This window comes from Phaseolus vulgaris, chromosome 3 (genome assembly GCF_000499845.2).
Source record: "Phaseolus vulgaris cultivar G19833 chromosome 3, P. vulgaris v2.0, whole genome shotgun sequence".
Lineage (NCBI taxonomy): Eukaryota > Viridiplantae > Streptophyta > Magnoliopsida > Fabales > Fabaceae > Phaseolus > Phaseolus vulgaris.
Genome location: NC_023757.2, coordinates 12,556,259 through 12,568,939, shown reverse-complemented (window position 1 = coordinate 12,568,939; position 12,681 = coordinate 12,556,259).

Genomic DNA, 12,681 nt, shown 5'->3' with positions numbered 1-12,681 from the left:
ACCCAGACCGACTTGGCTAGACCCAAACCCAAACCAACTCGGCTCGACTTGGATTCAGACCGTCTCGGCTCGACCTGCACCCGATTCGAGTATGCTCGACCTAGTACCAGGCTGACTGGACTCGATATGGGTCGGGGTCAACTCGACCTGGTACCAGGCCGACTCAGCTCAACATGGGCTCGAGCCCACTCGACTTAACATGGCCCCAGGACCACTCAGCTCAACAGGGTCCCAGACCCACTCGCTCGACATGGCCCCAAGCCCCCTCAACTTGACATGGCCCCGAGCCCACTCAACTCAACATGGCCCTGAGCCCACTTGACTCGACCAGGGCTCGAGCTCACTCAACTCGACCTGGCTTCAGACCGAATCGACTCGACCTGAGCCCAGACCAACTCGGCTCGACCTAGTCCCTCGACTCCACATGGACCCTAGGGCAATCAGCTTGATATGGGCTAGGGCCGATTTGTATCAACCTAAGCTCAGGCTGACTTAGCTTGACCTAAGCTCAAGCAGACTTCGCTTAAGCTCAGGCCGAATTGACCAAGTATCAGGCGACTGAGCTCGACTTGGGTCTGGGTCGACTGAGCTCGACCTGGGTCTGGGTCGACTGAGCTCGACCTGAGTCAGGCCGACTCGGCTCGACATGGCCCCGTACCCACTCGACTCAATATAGCCCCGGGCCCACTCGACTTGACATCGCCCAGGACCCATTTGGCTCGACATGGTCCCAAACCAATTCGGCTCGACATGACCCAGGCCAACTCGACATGGACTCGGATGGTGTCGGCTCGACATGGGCTCGGGTCAACTTAGCCTGATCTGGGTTTGGGTCAACTCAGCCCGACATGGGTTTGGGTCAACTCGGCTCGACATAGACCTAGGACGGCTCGACTCGACATGGGCTTGAGTCGACTTGGCTCGATATGGGTTTAGGCTGACTTGGGCCAAGCTGACTCGGGTCGATCCAGCTCGACCTGGGCTTGGAACAACTTGGCTCAACATGGGTCCAAGCTGACTCGGCTCGACCTTGGCCCGGGCCGACTCGGCTTGACCTGAACCTTGGCCAACTCGCTCTGCCTGAACTTGGGCCGACTGGACCAGGTACCAAGCCGACTCAGCTCAACCTGGACCTTGGTCAACTCACTCTGTTTGGATCTGGGCTGACTCGACCAGGTACCAGGCTGACTCAGTTCGACTAGCCTGGGCTGGCTTGACTTGACTTGACTTTAGTTCGGGCCGACTCGACTCGGCTCAAACTATGCACAGGCCGACAAGTCGCTTCCTGGGTTCGGGTGAATTCAATCAACTTGAGTTCAGGCCAACTCCACTCGACATGGGCTCAGATCGACTGGTCTCGATTCGGGCTCAAGTCGACTTAACTCAATTTGGGCTTGATCCCGGCTTGGGTCAACTCAACTCGACTTGAGTTCGGGTCGACTCGACTTGATCTGGTCCCGTGTCATCTTGGCTCGATCAAGGTTCGAGCGATTCGACTCAACCTAGGCCCGGATAAACTCAGCTGGACCTTGGTTCGGGTCGACTTAGCTCGACCATGGCCTGGGTTAACTTAGCTAAACTTAGGTCCAAACCAACTCAAAATCCAACTTTGGATAATCCAAAAATATATCAAATATATATCTAAGCCATATTCCAATTAAATGGATTGAACTTAAAATTCAAAAATATAAATTTAGATTTGAAATAAATCTATTTAAATAACTTAAAAATAATATGAGTTTGGATAATTATGAATTAAATTTCACAATTTAAATTTTTTCCAACCTTAATTTCATACAACTCTCCCAAGCTCCTCATCCTCATGTACAATATTCACGTTTTTTATTCTTATATTAAAAAAAAAAACTATTGAATAACATAGGATGAGCATTAAACAAGTCTTTCGAGACTTTGGTTAAAGCAATCACAAAAATACACACAAGTGGTGTAGCCTTCTAAGGATAAGTAATGAGCTTCTTCCTGCCTTTCATAATATTTCAATGGTAACTTTAGAATTATCTATTACAAAAAAAAAATTTGGAAAGAGTTTTTTAGTATAAGTGTTTCAGAACATATGATATGTTTTTGTGGATTATCCAATCTTAAGTATGTTTCTAGAATTTGTAATTCAAAAACATGTTACAAATTTTAAAATAAAACAAAAAGGTGTTTTGAGATGACCTGTCCAAAATAGTGCATAAACAACAATTTCTCACTTTTGAATTTCTAATCTAGAAACATCAAGAATTGAGCGATCCGGAAATTTTTCAGATTAAACAATTGGAAAAGTAAAAAAAAATCACAAAACTATGTTAAGATTAACACTTTCTCTTTCTCGCGTACCTCCTTCCACACTTTCTCGTGTTCCTTCATCACCATTTCAATTCCACCAATGGTCTATTTTCATCACCGTCAATTCCTTTCAAGTGAGGGAACTCAACGATAATACGATAATGGGCTGTTTCTTCCTGCAACTCCATATATTCTTCTCCCACCTCCATACATTTTTATACTTTTAAAAATAATCTGGATTATGTAATCAGAAAGTCTTTTTTTAAATTTGTAATTAGTTTCCAGATTAAATAATTCGAAAGCTTTTTTTCATATGCATGATTAGTTTCTAAATTATGTAATCCGGAAGTCTTTTTTAGCTTATGGATTACATAATCCAGAAGTCTTTTTTCAAATGTGTGTCCAGATTACATAATCCGGAAGCTACTCTATGAGGGTGGCACAAGAAGATTGAAAAAGTATTTTCGTATTGGGTATGGGGTGGCAGAAGAACCTATGGAGGTGCAGGAAGAAAGAGTCACGATAATGTCATTTTCATTAAATTTGGGCCTTTATCTTTTGTTGTGTTGTAGGGATGTTGTTCTTAAGAGATATCTTTTTGCACCCTATAAATATAAAAGTCATCACTTTATCTTTTTGTTCAATTTTCTTTTTTTAATTTTGTAGTTTAAGAACTTTTTGGATTGTGAAATCCAAAAGTCAAAAGCTTCCTCTCTGCACAATCTGAAAGTCATATTTTTTGTGCAAAAAGCTTTTAGATTGGCTAATCTTCAATGTACTTTTAACTTATAAATTACATAATTTAAAAGTTATTTTGTATTTAAAAAAAAACTTTTAGATTACATAATTTTAAAGTTATTTTTTATTTTGGATTGTACAATCTTAAAGTTATTTTTTACTTTTAAATTACATAATTTAATATTTTTATATGAAAAAAAATAAATTATATAATTTAAGATTGACTTTTAGATTACAGAATTCATAAATTACTCTTAAGGATAAAAAAAAAATTCATTCAAGATAGGAGCATAAAAAGACACAATTGAAGGGACATTCGATGGAGGTGCAGGAAAAAACCATGGGTTGCTAAAAGAAATCCCCTAATCTTAAAGTTTCGTTTCCACTAAATTGGGCTTATTATTCTCCTTCTTCATAACTTGGCTCTAACATTTGTTATTGTACCGGTCGACCCCGGACGACCGAGGCTACACATTAAATAATATAATATAGTAAATACGTAGTAAGGAAACGGTTACAACTAGCGTTGAATAAGTCAGAGACACTTCGAGAAGCACTTCCTTAATATCAGGAAACCACTACACATGACCTAAGGACCACTACGCATGTCTTTGACAACCGGTTACCTGGCCCACAAGAAAAAGCCCAAGTCAACTTATTAAAGGGACTTCTGAAAGGGGGAAAATGTATGTTTTTTTATGATATCCTGAGAGACTAGACAAAACACTAGCACTAACTAACTTGAGCGTCAGAGTGCAATTGCAGGTACCCCGCCGACCGGACGAGCACGCACGCGAAGGAGGAAGGACTTGAAGGATTAGGTAGCTGCTGACACGACAACAATTGTGTATCAACGTGGATCAGTATTACTCTGGCCCTGACATCCACACAGGTATAGTTATCAATAGTGTTATCTATAATTTTATTTTATAATTATCTTGCAAATGTCATTTATATATAAAATAAATTCATTGAATGATGAGACTTGAGATAAAAAGTAATTAAAATATTAAATAATAAAAAATGAGTTTATATATATAATCAATTGATATTTTGTATTAACTTTTTAAATTTATGCTTAATTTTCGCGTCTTTCTGAATGCTAAGGGTAAAACAATTGGATCAAAAGAAAAAGCCCAAATAATTTTCGGTGGCATATGAAATCAACCGATTTTAAATTGGAAAATCCTTAAACATTTCATGTTTGTAAAATTTCACGGGTTAATACTTTATGACATTTCTTACTTTGGTTGAACAGTTATTGATGTAAGATGTTCACTAGGACTTATTGTCAATTTTCTGGTTAGTATTTTAGGAAAATTGATTAAGGAAATAAAAAATATATCAAGCAGGAAAAAATTTACCAACCATGTCAAGCAAGTAAAAATTACTTATGATTTTTAAATTTTTAAATGATAGAGAGAAAGTAGTATCTTTTAAAAAGCATGGATTATACCATAAAAGTTTTACTAATTTAATTATTGGATAGTCTTTTACGAATACATTTTCATTCAAAATTATAAACCTTCGGTTGAAATTCATTTAGAAGGTGTTTATAGATTAAAAACAAAGACTATTATATTGTATGGTGTTCTTGTCTGAAAAGAGATTGAGAGAACTATTTATTGTAAAACCATAAACGGATATTGCAAAATAAACAGAAAAACAGTTTGTAAACTCATGTTGCTTGATCCTGGTCTTACGGAAATATGGAGAACGTTGTCAAAGAAAAATCAAATTCAGTTTTGAAAGTGCAACAACAAAGTGAATTTTGTTGTGGAGATGCAAAATATCTTTGATTCCTCTCCCTATATAAAGAGGGGTTTCATTCTCACTTTCACACACAACTTTACGCTTCCTTTCTTCCTCACTTTCTCTCTTCCCCTTCACTCTTTATTCATTTATTTTATTATAAATATTTTTCTGGGTTTTATTGGGTTCTTACTCTTTTAAGAGTAACTTGCTAGTTCTGATCCTCAGAATTTTTCGGGGAGTTCCTGTTGTATCTTGAGGGACTTGCGCAATACACCGTGGATAAGTTCTTACGGACAGTGATCGCTCATGCCTCGGGAAAATCAATTTTGTTAGTCTTTTGAAGCCTCATTGACTACAATCGTAAGGACTTATGGCTGACAAGACGGACAAAAGAACGTGTGAAACCATTTCCGTATGTCTCAAAAATTGAAGTCTTCACCGCTCAAAATTTCCAACGTTGGCAAGAACGTGTGTCCACCCTTTTTGGACATGTACGAAGTCGTTTTTGCACTTACAACTTCTAAACCAGACTCAAGCACAGCTGCGAAACAAGTTGATGATTGGATTCATGCAAATAAGGTATGTCGTCACACCCTACTCAGTGCGTTATTTAATGATTTGTTCGATGTCTATGCTTCTTACAAGGAAGCAAAAGATATTTGGGATTCCTTATCCTCAAATATATTGTCGAAGACGTCATCAGATAAAAATTCGTGATTCTGAAACTACTACCGCTGGGAGATGATCGAAGGCAAAGACATCAAAATCTAGATAAACGAATATCACAAGCTGCTTGAAGATATCAAAGCTGAAAACATAGCCGTGCCGAATGAATTCGTGTCTGAACTCTTGATCGAAAAGCTTCCACAATCTTGGACGAATTACAAACAACAACTGAAGCATTGACACAAACAGATGTCACTATCAGATCTGATCACCCACATCATCATCGAAGACACAAACAAGAAGGAGTGTGTTGTTGCAAAGGCCAAAGCTTTGTCTGCTAAAGCAAACGTGATAGAAGACAAACCAGCTCCAAAAAGGTACAAGAAAAAATCTGATCACAAAAAGAAATATAATAATAAATTCTCTTGTCCCAATGAAACTAACCCCACTTTCAAGAAAAATGGTAACTGCTTTGTCTATGGAAAGCTAGGTCATCATGCACCTCAGGGTAGACATAGGACCAAAAACGACTATCCTCCTAAGACAAATATAGTTGAAGGGGAAGATACAATTGTGGCATTCGTTTCACAAGTAAATCTTGTGACAAATGTGAGCAAATGGGTGATAGACTCTGGGGCTACCAGACACATCTGTGCAAACAAAAATGTGTTTACCTCCTACACAAGTATGGGGGATGGAGAAGAACAAGTTTATCTCGGTGACTCCAGGACAACTCCTATCCTAGGAAAAGGAAAGGTTCTTCTGAAGCTCACATATGGTAAAACTCTGGCTTTGAGTGATGTGGTACATGTGTCATCAATTAGAGTTAATTTGATCTCTGTGGCAATGCTAAGCAAAGTTGGGGTTAAAGTGTCATTTGAATCTGACAAGATTGTTATGACAAAAAAACAATGTTTTGTGGGGAAGGGATATTGTGATCAAGGTCTTTTTGTATTGAACATTTCTGAAGTTATTAATGAATATGAATCTTCTGCTTATATTGTTGATTCGTATGATATATGGCATGCTAGATTATGACATGTGAATTTTTCGTATGTTATGAAATTGCAACGACTATGATTAATCAACATGCATGACAAACAAAATAGTAAATGTGATATATGTGTAGAATCTAAAATAACGAAGAAAACATGTCATTTTGTAGAATGTCAAACTAAACTTCTTAGTTTAATTCATACCGATCTCATAGACTTAAAACAAATCATGTCTAGAGGTGATAAAAATTATTTTGTAACTTTTACAGATGATTTTTCTAGATACACCAAAGTGTATTTAATTAAACATAAAGATGAAACTTTTGACATGTTCTTAACTTATAAAGCAGAAGTACGAAAATCAATTGAATAAGAAAATTAAAAGAATTAAATCAGATAGAGGTGGGGAATATGTTTTATTTAATGATTATTGTGTTAAATAAGGCATTATTCATGAAGTAACCCCACCATATTCACCTAAATCTAATGGAGTAGCTGAAAGAAAAAATATGACTCTTAAAGAAATGATGAATCTCATGCTTATTAGTTCTAATGCTCCTGATAATTTATGGGGTGAATCTCTGCTTACCGCAAGTTTTTTTGCAAAACATATGAAAACTAGTAAAACACCCTATGAGTTGTGGAAAGGTTATCAACCTAATCTGAAATACCTAAGAGTGTGAGGGTGTTTAGCTAAATTGATGTTACCTGATCCTAAGAAAAGGAAAATAGACTCTAAAACATCTGATTGCATGTTCTTAGGATATGCGGAACATAGTGTTGCCTATAGGTTTTTAGTTCTTAATAGTGATATAATTGAAAATGATCCAATAAGTTTTTTAGAAGCTATTAGTGCTCCTGATGCTAAACATTGGGATAAGGCCATTAAAAATGAGCTTGATTCAATTAAGAAAAATAATATGTGGACCTTAGTAGATCTGCCTAAAGGAGCAAAATCCATTGGTTGTAAGTGGATCTTTAAGAAGAAGTACCATCTCAATGGATCCATAGAGAAATATAAGGCAAGATTAGTAGCTAAAGGTTTTACTAAAAAACATAACATATATTACTTTGATACTTTTGCACCTGTTACTAGGATTTCATCTATCCGTGTGTTGCTAGCCTTAACATCTATCCATAAGTTAGTAATTCACCAAATGGATGTTAAAACAACCTTTCTGAATGGTGAACTAGAAGAGGAAATTTATATGACTCAACCTGAAGGATGTGTAGTTCCAAGTCAAAAGGAAAAAGTATGTAAGCTTTTAAAATCTTTATATGGTTTGAAACAAGTACCAAAACAATGACATGAAAAACTTGATAATATTTTACTTTGTGAAGGTTTTTCTACCAATGATGCTGATAAATGTGTGTATTCTAGAACTGAAAATGGTGAATGTGTCATTATATGTTTGTATGTGGATGACATGTTAATTTGTGGTACATGCAATGATATTGTTTTTAAAACAAAATTGTTTCTTGGATCTAAGTTTCAGATAAGACATGGGTGAAGCAAGTGTGATTAAAATCATAAGGAAGGGAGATAGTATATTACTATCCCAAGAAAAATACACTGAGAAACTTCTTAAGAAGTTTGGTTATTATGACTTTAAGTCAGTGAGCACATCTTATGATGTTAACTCTAAATTAAAGAAGAGCAGAGGAGAATCTATTTCTCAAACTAAGTATGCCTAGATAATTGGGAGCTTATTGCATTTAATGAGCTTTTATAGACCAGATATTGCTTATGCACTAGGTAGACTGAGTAGGTACACTCAATGTCCTAGTCAGGATCATTGGGATGCGCTTGCGAGACTCATGAAATACTTAGAGGTACAATGGATTATGCCATTGAATATAGTGGATTTCCCATTGTGATAGAAGGGTACAATGATGCTAATTGGATCTTTGATTCAGATGAGACAAAATCCACTAGTGGTTATGTATTTACACTTGGGGGTGGTGTAGTTACATGGAGATCAACCAGACAAACTATTATTGCAAGATCAACAATGGAATATGAGTTTGCTGCTCTTGAGATGGCTGGTAGTGAAGTTGAGTGATTGAAAAACTTCTTAGCAAACATTCCGTTAGGAATGAAACCAACCCCGTTTGTATCAATGCGTTGTGATTTCCAATCGGCAATAGCTATAGCTAAAAATAAAAGTTACAATGGAAAGAATAGACATATACAATTGAGACATAATTTGGTGAAACAACTGTTAAAGAGTGGAACGATTTTCTATTGACTATGTCAAGTCAAAACGGAATTTGGCAGCTCCTCTAACTAAACCTCTAGGGAGAAAAATGATTTTAATAACATCGAGGGGAATGAGACTTAAGCCACTTGCAAACAAACAAGTGATGGAAACCCAACCTTTGTGATTGGAGATCCCATGAATAAGGTTCATATGGGTAAAAATAAGTCACTTGTTAGTTCTGCTAGCACTAATATTGATTTAAAATGAATTTGTCCATTCCTATGGTGTGTGTGAAAGTGCTAGATACTGCATTATCGAGAGGATAAACTTTGTGGTTAAAATTTTGAGGTAAAAGAGCTTTAACGATTTACAAAGTTTTTAATGATTTTCATATCCCTTATGGGTGGTGTATGATTTGCAACATATACTTGATGAAATCACCTATATGAGTGTCAAGTGGGGCCTCTTGTATGAGATCTTGGCAAGATCTCTACTACACTCATGAATATCGGGCACGCGCATGGCCTAGCGCAACACAACGATAACCGCAAGTAATGTGGGGGTCTATTGTGATTGATAAACCTCTAACACATACTAAATGTCTTGGTTCATATAATTTGCTATTCCAACTACATTATGTGTTAAGTTCATCAATCTAAGATTGGTTCATATAGCTTGCTATACCAGCTCTGATGCAATACATCTTAGATGAACCCATAATTATTTTTTCTTTCTTTATCTCTATGTTTTATCTTTTGCAATATGTGGGGGATTGTTGTAAAACCGTAAGCAGATATTGTAAAAGAAACAAAAAAAAAAAAACAGTTTGTAAATCACGTTGCTTGGTCCTGGTCTTACGGAAATATGGAGAATGTTGCCAAAGAAATATCAAATTCGGTTTTAAAAGTGCAACAACAAAGTGAATTTTGTTGTGGAGATGCAAAATATCTTTGATTTCTCTCCCTATATAAAGAGGGGTTCAATTCTCACTTTCACACACAACTTTACATTTCCTTTCTTCCTCACCTTCTCTCTTCCCCTTCACTATTTATTCATTTATTTTATTATAAATATTTTTCTGGGTTTTATTGGGTTCTTACTTTTAAGAGTAACTTGTTAGTCCTGATCCTCAAAAATTTCCAAGAAGTTCCTGTTGTATCCTAGAAGACTTGCACAATGCACTGCGGATAAGTTCTTACGAACAGTGATCGTTCATGCCTTGGAAAAATCAATTTTGTTCGTATTTTGAAGCCTCATTGACTACACTTTTATCTCCTATCTTCAGGCAGTCAATTGGTAATTTGTCCTCCTTCTTCTCAATTTAGCAACTCCATCTCACCTTGATCAACCCTCGATCCTTCACTTGAGTCCAACTCCTTCTTTCTTCGTAGGCTTCCGATCAAGAGAACATCATGCAAAAGTTACTCCAACAATATGGTTTTGTTAAAAAGGGTACATATGGTTTTGTTAAAATGGTAATTTTGTTAAAAATATTAAAAAAATAAAAAGTATTTATATGGTTGAGTGATATACATTTGAAAGTATAAAATGATTATGATATATAATACGCAAAAGGAAGAGAGATTATGTGATATATAAGATTCTGAAATTGATAGTTCAGATAGCTGTGAAGATGAAAAACTTGGTTGAAGTAGAAATTGAAGAAGTAGAAAAAGTTTTAGTTTAGAAGGGGATTCCTGATACTTAAGTACTCACATCCCTTATTTGATTCTGTAATATAAGATTTGGGGTGTGTAATAAAGGTTTTGCAGTTGTTAAAGTGTGGTTCCAGCTTATAAAAGAAAGAAAGTTGGAGTGGTAAGGTTTTGTTCCATTGGTGAAAGGTTGAGTGATGGGAGATTGTGGTGTAGATTTTTTAGGATGGAAGAAAGGCAGAAAGAAAGTAAATCTAGAGGAAAATCTGTGTGAAACTTTGGCAGCAAGAGTGGAAAACTAGTGGTGATAAAGGCACCTGAGTTGTGAGCCCAACATGTATAAGTAGCGTCATTGTCATGCAAAAGAAGGGTGGCACCATTAAGTTGTCATTCAGTCATTTTAGTCCTCATGTGCCTCACTCTTCCACTATTGGACCCTATTTAACCTCTACCAGTCCATCTCTTTCCATTAAAAGCATTTCCTGTCCCTCTCTCACTACCCATTCTAATGGAATATACTCATTTCCATTTCACACACCTATTCAACTCTTTTCTTTAAACATTATTATCAATAATAAAATAAACCTTTCAGATTTTATGCTCCGAATATGTCACTCTAACATAAATTGCACCCTATTTCACACATGATGTTTATGAGTATGTCTTGCTAAATGTTCAGTGTGAAATGTGATACAATTTCATCTTGACATGTCAAAAATTTAATCACCTTAATATGACTTTTTCACAGTAAAATCGCATCAACATGACACGATTTTTCTATATCCATATTTTTTTTTCAAGAAATAACCCTAATTTTGATAAAAAGGAGAAAAAATTATCCCACTTTCATAAAAAAAATTGAGTATCAGTTTCTTCTCTTTTCTATATATATTTATAAATTTCTTAATTAATTCATCTCAATGGCGTGTATATATTTACATTTCACATTTTTTTATTTTCAAATCTTGTAACAAGTGGAGAGCTACAAACAAAATTTAGAGGAAAAAAACAGCATCCTAATGTCAAAAGCATATGGTAAAACTTGAATAATAAAACAAATATTGCAAGGCTTGATGTTTAACCCTAGTATATAGGTTAGACGAGTTAGTATTTTATGGTCTCAAATAATGCATTCATATTACCTTTTTTTTCTTCCTTTTAAAATTGAAATTAAAAAGCCATCCATTAATTAAACACTTTCTTTTAATATTTGAATTAAAATATTAACTAATTGTTGTACTGTTTGGACTTCAAATCTTAGTTGAAGGGTTTTTGGTCTCATGGTTCATTGTACTGTGTAGGATCTAATCATAGCTTCAACATATCGATATTACCTTCATCAACACAGTCCACTATTGAAGATGGAGATCTTCATTAACCATTTCTGTATTTTTAATAATAAAAAAGATTCTCTTACGTCAATACAATAATGATACACATTGAATTGAATGCTTTTTGTTGGAGATAAATATTTTTAGCAACAACAATTTTTCCACTTTAATATTAAGATTTTAAATTTTTTTAATTTAATTCTTTAAATTGCTACCACTAGTGTACCAGCTTAACTAATATGTGTTTATACATAAATCATATTATGATACTTCCATAAGCAGTGTAGAATGCATACATTTAATATATATAGTTTTTTATTCATTGAGAATTCTATAACTGAAAATATTCGGGTATGAGCATCTTGAGTACACAAAAACATGAAAAAGTTACTAAAAAAAGTTGAAATATGAGGTATTATTTATATATTTTGTGGTTCCGAATTTGGTGAAGTCCACGGTGGTTTAGCTTATAAATGGCCCACCCATGGATCGTACATGTGTATGGTTAGATATGTTATTATAATAATGAATGGTGGATATCAATTACTTCTATTGAGACTAGTTAAATATATTTGTAATTAGCTATTTGATCCTTAAATATTTATTTATTATAATTTGTTGTGAAGTATTAAACCCAAAATATAAATTGATGTTAGTGCCATTCATCAAAATGTATCATTAATGCTCACTACTTAAGAGGTTAATTCTGCTCACTGCTTAAATGATTTAAGTAACTTGTGTATGTAAATTAATTGGAGAAAAGAAAAAAAATAAATCATTATTTATTTTTAAAATAATTAATTACATAAAGTCTCACTAAAATTTTAATGCCATAAACACTCATCTTTCTTCCTTCCTATTAATTATGAATGTGAAAATATGTTTTTATTATTTAAAATTTGTTAAGCAACTCTTAAGGAAAAACTTCTTTAAAAAAATTGATTGAACACTCCAACATTCAATTTTGATTAGAATCCAACTTAAAAAAAAAACTTAAATTTGAGTCTATCTGAAGTAAGTGAATTAAAAAATGGTATAGAATAGAAAA